Source organism: Nicotiana tabacum, chromosome 13, assembly GCF_000715075.1.
Source record: "Nicotiana tabacum cultivar K326 chromosome 13, ASM71507v2, whole genome shotgun sequence".
NCBI classification, from domain to species: Eukaryota; Viridiplantae; Streptophyta; class Magnoliopsida; order Solanales; family Solanaceae; genus Nicotiana; species Nicotiana tabacum.
This window is the reverse complement of record NC_134092.1, coordinates 4,428,167-4,436,936: the sequence shown is the minus strand read 5'-3', so window position 1 is coordinate 4,436,936 and position 8,770 is coordinate 4,428,167.

Sequence of the window (8,770 nt, the reverse complement as noted above, 5' to 3'; positions counted from 1 at the left end):
TTTTGATGGCCCGATTAAATTTTAGGCGATTCTAGTCCGGGCTACTGGGCCCATCTAGATGGTGTGGGCTATAGCACACGAAAATTTGGTAATCGAGCGGAATTCTATTTTTATGGACCTAAAATGCCAAAAAATGAGGAACGGTCATGGGGAGGTGATAACTAATATTTCATATGTCATATTTGATGGCCCGAACAAATTCGGGTCAAGTCGACCAAATGCATGCAGATGGTCTGGGCTATAGCACACAAAAATATGGGAATCAGGTAGAATTCCAATTGTATGAGCCTAAAACGCAAAAAATGTGGAACGGTCATGGCGAAGCGATGGTTATTGTTCCTTAAGTCATTTTTTATTGGCCGGCATTGATAGTCCGACAAAAGGCGATTCAGGTCTGGTCACCGTGATGCATGTAGATGGCATGGGCTATAGCACACGAAAATCTGGGAATCGGGCACAATTCTAGTTTTATGACCCTAAAATGCCAAAACAAAGAGGAACGATCTTGGCGAAGCGATAACAATTGTTCCTTAGGGCATTTTTGATGGGCCGACAAAAATAATAGGCAATTAGAGTCTGATCGTCCGGATGCATACAGATGGCATGGGCTATAGCACACAAAAATATGAGAATCGGGCAGAAATTCCAGTTTTATGGCCCTAGAACGCCAAAAATGAGGAACGGTCATGGCAAAGCGATGACTATTGTTCCTTAGGTTGGTTTTTATGGGCCAGAAAAATGTTAGGCAATTCACATCTGGTAGCAAAGATATATGCAGATGGTGTGGGCTATAGAATATGAAAATCTTGGAATCGGGCGGAATTCTAGTTTTATGGCCCTAAAATACCAAAAAATGAGGAACAGTCATGGTGAAACAATGACTATTGTTCCTTAGGTCATTTTTGATGGGCCGGAAATATTTGAGGCTATTCTGGTCTGGTCGCCTGCATGCATGCAGATGGCGTGGGCTATAGCACACGAAAATCTCAAAATCGTCCTAAATTCCTATTTTATGGTCGTAAAATACCAAAAAACGAGCAACGGTCATGGCGAAGCAATGACTATTGTTCATTAAGTCGTTTTTATTGGCCCACAGAATTTTAGGAGATTCGGTGTTGGTCGCCCGAATTCATGCAGATTGCATAGACAATATCATACGAAAATATGAGAATCATACAGAATTCCTATTTTATGGCCCTAAAATACCAAAAAATAAGAAATGGTCATGGAGAAGCGATGACTATTATTCATTAGGTCATTTTTATGGGCACGCAAAACTTTAGGAGATTCAGGGTCGGTCGCTCGAATTCATGCAGATGGCGTGGACTAGCACACGAAAATTTAGGAATTGTCCTGAATTTCTATTTTATGGTCCTAAAACGTCAAAATATGAGGAACTTCATGGTGAAGCGACGGCTATAATTCACTAGGTCGTGTTTTATGGGCCCACAAAATTCTAGGAGATTGGTAGCCGACCGACCAAATTCATGCAGATAGCGTGGACTATAGCAGACGAATGAATCATCCTAAATTGATGTTTTATGGCTCTAAAATGCTAAAAACGAGGTACGGTCATAGCTAAGCAATGACTATTGTTCATCAATTCATTTTTTATGGGCCTGCAAAATTTTATAAGATTTCGGGTTGGCTGCCCGAATTCATGCAGATAGCGTGGACTTTAGCACACGAAAATCTAAGAATCATTCTGAATTCCTATTTTATGGCCCTAAAATGCCAAAAAATAAGGAACGGTCACAGCGAAGCGATGACTATTGTTCCTTAGGTCGTTTTCTATGTGCCGACAAAAGTTTAGGTTCGAGTCTGATCGCCCTGATGCATGAAGATGGCATGGGCTATAACACACTAAAATTTGAGAATCGGGCGGAATTCCAGTTTTATTGCCGTAAAACATCAAAAAATAAGGAACGGTCATGGTGAAGTGCCGACTATTGTTCCTTATCCTTTTTGATAGGCCGGCAAAATTTTAGGTGATTCATGTCCGGTCGCACTGATACATGCAGATGGTTTAGGCTACAGCAAATGAAAATCTAGAAATCGAGTAGAATTCTAGTTTTTTTGCCCTAAAATGCCAAAAAAGTGGAATGGCTATGGCGAAGCGATAACTATTGTTCCTTAGGTCGTTTTTGATGTGCCGGCAAAATTTTAGGCGATTCAGGTCCGGTCTCCATGATGTACGCATGTGGCTTGTGCTACAGAACACAAAAATCTGAAATCGGGTGGATTTCTAGTTTTATGGCCCTAAAATGCCAAAACTCTAGGAACGGTCCTGGCACAGCGATGACTATCGTTCCTTAGATCAATTTTTATGGGCCAACATTGATGGGCCGGTAAAATTTTAGGCGATTCAGGTCCGGTCTCTAGGATGCATGCAGATGGCGTGGGCTATAGCACACGAAAATCTGGGAATCGGGTAGAATTCCAGTTATATGGACCTAAAACGCCAAAAAATGAGGAACGGTCATGGCGAAGCGATGACTATTGTTCCTTAGGGCATCTTTGATGGGCAGGCAAAATATTCGACTATTCGGGTCCGATAGCCCTGTCGCATGCATATATGGGCATGAGCCACATGAAAATGTGAGAATCGAGCGGAATTCAAATCTTATGGCCCTAAAACGCTAAAAAATGAGAAATAGTCCTGGCGAAGCGATGTCTATCGTTGCTTAGATCATTCTTTATGGGCAGACATTGATGGGCCGTGAATATTTTAGGCGATTCGAGTTCGGTCGCCTGGGTACATGCAAATGGTGCGGGCTACAGTACACGAAATCTACAAATCGGACATAATTCCAATTTTATAGCCCTAAACCGGTAAAAAATGAGGAACAGTCATGGCAAAGCGATAACAATTGTTCCTTAGGGCGTTTTTGATGGGCCGATAAGATTTTAGGCGATTCAGATCCGGTTACCTGGATATATGCAGATGGCGCGGGCTATTGCATACAAAAATCTAGGAATCGGGCAGAATTCAAATTTTATGGCCCTAAAACGCCAAAAAACAAGGAAGAGTCATGGCGAAGCGAAAACTATTGTTCCTTAGATCGTTTTTGATTGACAGGCAAAATTTTAGGCGATTCGGGTCTGGTTACCCGGATGCATGCAGATGGCGTGGGCTATACCACACGAAAATCTAGGAATTAGGCGAAGTTCTACTTTATGGTCCTAAAACGCCAAAAAATGAGGAATGGACATAGAGAAGCGATGTCTATTGTTTCTGAGGTTGTATTTGATGGGTCAAAAATTTTAGACGATTCGGGTACAGTCATCCGGATGCATGCGGATGAGCATGGGATATAGCACACGAAAATTTAAAAATCGGGTGGAATTTTAGTTTTATAGACTTTAAACGCCAAAAAATAAGGAACGGTCATGGCGAAGCAATGAGTATTATTCCTTAGTACGTTTTTTATGGGCCGGCAAAATATTAGGCGATTCGGGTCAAGTCGACCAAATGCATGCAGATGGTCTGGGCTATAGCACACAAAAATATGGGAATCAGGTAGAATTCCAATTGTATGACCCTAAAACGCAAAAAATGTGGAATGGTCATGGCGAAGCGATGGTTATTGTTCCTTAAGTCATTTTTTATTGGCCGGCATTGATAGTCCGACAAAAGGCGATTCAGGTCTGGTCACCCTGATGCATGTAGATGGCATGGGCTATAGCACACGAAAATCTGGGAATCGGGCACAATTCTAGTTTTATGACCCTAAAATGCCAAAACAAAGAGGAACGATCTTGGCGAAGCGATGACAATTGTTCCTTAGGGCATTTTTGATGGGCCGACAAAAATAATAGGCAATTAGAGTCTGATCGTCCGGATGCATACAGATGGCATGGGCTATAGCACACAAAAATATGAGAATCGGGCAGAATTCCAGTTTTATGGCCCTAGAACGCCATAAATGAGGAACGGTCATGGCGAAGCGATGACTATTGTTCCTTAGGTTGGTTTTTATGGGCCAGAAAAATGTTAGGCAATTCGCATCCAGTAGCCAAGATATATGCAGATGGCGTGGGCTATAGAACATGAAAATCTGGGAATCGGGCGAAATTTTAGTTTTATGGCCCTAAAATACCAAACAATGAGGAACAATCACGGTGAAGCAATGACTATTGTTCCTTAGGTAATTTTTGATGGGCCAAAAATATTTGAGGCTATTCTGGTCTGGTTGCCTGCATGCATGCAGATGGCGTGGGATATAGCACACGAAAATCTCAAAACCGTCCTAAATTCCTGTTTTATGGTCTTAAAATACCCAAAATCGAGCAACGGTCATGGCGAAGCAATGACTATTGTTCATCAGGTCATTTTTATTGGCCCACATAATTTTAGGAGATTCGGTGTTGGTCGCCCGAATTCATGCAGATTGCATAGACAATAGCTTACGAAAATTTGAGAATCGTACAGAATTCCTATTTTATGGCCCTAAAATGCCAAAAAATAAGAAATGGTCATGGAGAAGCGATGACTATTGTTCATTAGGTCGTTTTTATGGGCACGCAAAACTTTAGGAGATTCAGGGTCGGTCGCTCGAATTCATGCAGATGGCGTGGACTAGCACACGAAAATTTAGGAATTGTCCTGAATTTCTATTTTATGGTCCTAAAACGTCAAAATATGAGGAACTTCATGGTGAAGCGACGGCTATAATTCACTAGGTCGTGTTTTATGGGCCCACAAAATTCTAGGAGATTGGTAGCCGACCGACCAAATTCATGCAGATAGCGTGGACTATAGCAGACGAATGAATCATCCTAAATTGATGTTTTATGGCTCTAAAATGCTAAAAACGAGGTACGGTCATAGCTAAGCAATGACTATTGTTCATCAATTCATTTTTTATGGGCCTGCAAAATTTTATAAGATTTCGGGTTGGCTGCCCGAATTCATGCAGATAGCGTGGACTATAGCACACGAAAATCTAGGAATCATCCTGAATTCCTATTTTATGGCCCTAAAATGCCAAAAAATAAGGAACTGTCACAGCGAAGCAATGACTATTGTTCATTAGGTCATTTTAATAGGCCTGCAAAATTTTAGGAAATTCGGGGTCAGTCGCCCGAATTCATACAGATGGCGTGGACTAGCACACGAAAATGTGGGAATAGTCATGAATTCCTGTTTTATGACCCTAAAATGCCAAAAAGGAGGAACAATTATGACGAAACGATGAAAATTGTTCATTAGATTATTTTTATGGGCCCGTAATATTTTAGGAGATTCGGGGTTGGTTGCCCGAATTCATGCTGATGGCATAGAATACAGCGCACGAAAATCTAGGAATCGTACTGAATTCCTTTTATGGCCCGAAAATGCCAAAAGATGAGGAACAGTCACAGTGAGGCAATGACTATTGTTCATTAGGTCATTTTTTATGGGCAAGCAAAATTTTAGGAGATCCGGGGTTTGTCGCCCGAAATCATGCAGATGGCGTGGACTATAGCATACGAAAATATGATGATCATTCTGAATTCCTGTTTTATGGCCCTAAAATACCAAAATTCGAGGAACGCTCGTGGCAAAGCGATGACTATTTTTCATTAGGTTATTTTTTATAGTCCCGTAAAAGTTTAGGAGATTTGGGGTCGGTCGCCCGAATTCATGTAGATGGCATGGACTATAGCACGCGAAAATATGGGAATCATCCTGAATTCCTGTTCTACGGCCCTAAAATGCCAAAAATAATGAGGAATGGACATGGCGAAGCGATAACTATTGTTGATTACGTCATTGTTTATCAGCCCGCAAATTTTAGGAGATTTAGGGTCGGTCACCGGAATTCAGACAGATGTTGTGGACTATAGCACATGAAAATTTGGGAATCGTCCTGAAAAAAATGAGGAACGATCATGGCGGGGCGATGACTATTGTTCATAGGTCATTTTTCTAGGTCCTCAAAATTTTAGGAGATTCGGGGCCGGTCGCCCGAATTCATCCAGATCACATAGACTATAACACACGAAAATTTGGGAATCGTCCTGAATTCCTGTTTTAAGGCCCTAAAAGACCAAACACCGAGGAACGTTCATGGCGATGGGATGACTGTCACGACCCAATTGTCCCTCCGTTGGATATCGTGATGTACCTAGTCTTAGGGACAAGGTAAGCCTAACAATAATTAAAACAAAAACATTATTTAAATAGAGTCTTTTAAAATCCAAAAACCAGTGGTACAAGTCATAAGCTCTACAGAGTGTTTGCTAGAAAACTTCTAAATACAACTGTCCAGAAATAAGGATAAACAGTGCAAAACAAAAACTGGAAGGTGACTCTGAAGCCTGCGAACGCAGCAACAGGTTTACCTTGAGTCTCCACAGCAACAGTCCACACAGCTAGCTAAAGAACAAGTACCTGGATCTGCACAAAAATGTGCATAAGAGTAGCATGAGCACACTACAGCGGTGCCCAGTAAGTATCAAGACTAACCTCGGTGGAGTAGTGATGAGGAATAGTCAAGACACCCATTGGTCTAATAAACTGAACAGATATAAGCACATGAATAACAGAAGTATGATGTATACATAAAGACTATGCAATATGGCTCACAATACAGTAATGGCATTAAAGCATGAAAATAACAAGTATCAGCGGAATATCATGAAAATGACGTAGACAAAGTAAATGGAACACAACCTAAATCCGGAATCACGAATACAGCAAGGACAAGTAATAACTCAGTAATTACAACCATTTTTATATCAGGTTTTAGTCAACAACTCCACGAGGTACTGAACCTCAGACAATTCACAACTTACGGGTCTCAATACCTGAACCCTAACACTTGGCATCCTGTGCCCTCATAACACCTCATAACCACACTGACGACTCACGTGCCAATAGAGCCATTCTCACATAGAAGACAAGTAAACAAGGGTGAGCATCTATGCTCAACAATATCAAGAACACCTCTTATCCGATAAGAGTGCTTAACTAGTGTATGCTTGTGCAAGTATCCTACCATAGTCCATATCAGCAAATAAGCATAAGGAAAAAGAACGGACAACACGTAGAATATTTTCTCATAGCTTTCACAAGATAAAGCTCACACAGGTATGTATACCACTTCACAAATATCAACAAGAATGCCCCCAGGCCACAAATCATCACAAACCAATCCTTAACACATCCCACCTTATCTCGCCACGTGTGCAATAGTAACATAAATGGCCGCCTTGTATCGCCACACGTGCATAATAATGTTCCCACCTTGTCTCGCCACATGCACAACCCACACATATATATATATCCCACCTTGTCACGCCGCATGTACAGATATCAATAGTAACAATAGCACAACAGAAACCTCGTGCAACACCATAACAACAACCGCACGGCAGAAACCTCGTGCATCACAATAATAACAACCGCACGATAAAAACCTTGTGCATCACCACAACAAATACAACAATAACAATGGCAATAATATAAAGTACGACAAGTAAATTAACTCAAGAACTTTTAAATCACAGGAAAAATGTGGGACCAAATCATAAGGAACAACCATAGTAAAGAATGATAGGCGTAAAGAGAACAACTCAACAAAAGGGAAACTAATATGTATCAACGATCCCATAATATATATTTCAACAACAGGTAAACTAACATGAGTCAAATAATTCCAAATAAAACAAGTTGACTAAGACATATGATATCTAAAACTTCTTTTAAGGTTGAGAACTTACTAAGGATTTTCAACAATTAAATTAAGGATAAGTAGCGGAAAGATAATCATAACCTCAATTAAGACTGAACAAATTATAATATGATACAATAATAATTTCAAATAAAGATAAACAGTTATGAAAAGATAGCATGACAATAGAGGAGGTAAAATCTTCAGTTAAGTCAAATTAGAGTCAAATACGCAATAAGAGTGAATCCTGAAAGCAATTAATTTTAATTAAAGTATGTAGAGGCGAAACTAGTAAATAGGAACTTAATCATATCAAGAACAACTCCATACTCAGTGAATATAAGGACCTTAGAATCCTAAAAGGCCAACGTTCCACAATTAAGTCTGTGCACGCACTCGTCACCTCGTGCACACGGGCTACAATCAACATAAAAGACTCAAATCCTAAGGAGAAATTCCCTCACACAAGGTTAGGCAAGATACTCACCTCGAACCAAGATCAAACAGTCCGTAAGAATGCCTTTTCCTCAATTATCCGACTCTGAATGGCCCAAATCTAGCCAAACACAATTGCATAACATGAATACAACAATAATAGACTTATCTAATCAATGAAATCAATATTTAATAAAAATTCTGAATTCACCCTAAAAAGTCGACCTGGGTCCATGTCTCGGAATCGGGTACAAATCACAAAATATGAACACCCATTCGCTCACGAGTCCAACCATATAAGAATTACTCAAATCCGACCATAAATTCCCTTTCAAAACTCAAAATCTTTATTGAAGAAGTTCTTCCAATTTATCCCAATTTCAACCCCAAAAATCCGAAACTAAATGGAAAAAACAACTATAGATTAATGCAATACAACCAAAAACGAGTTAGGAATCATTACCCCAAAGCTTCCTCTGAAAATCCCTTGAAAAATTGCCAAATTCCAAGCTCTCAAGTCCAAAAATGAAGAATGAAACCAAACCCTCGAATTTCTCTTTTCTGCCCAGGCGTGACCGCTTCTGCGCGACCACAGGTGCGCACGCCCAACTCGCACCTGCGCTTCCTCTCGCTTCTACGCTCCAAAATCCACTTCTGTGGAGTATCTAATGCACACA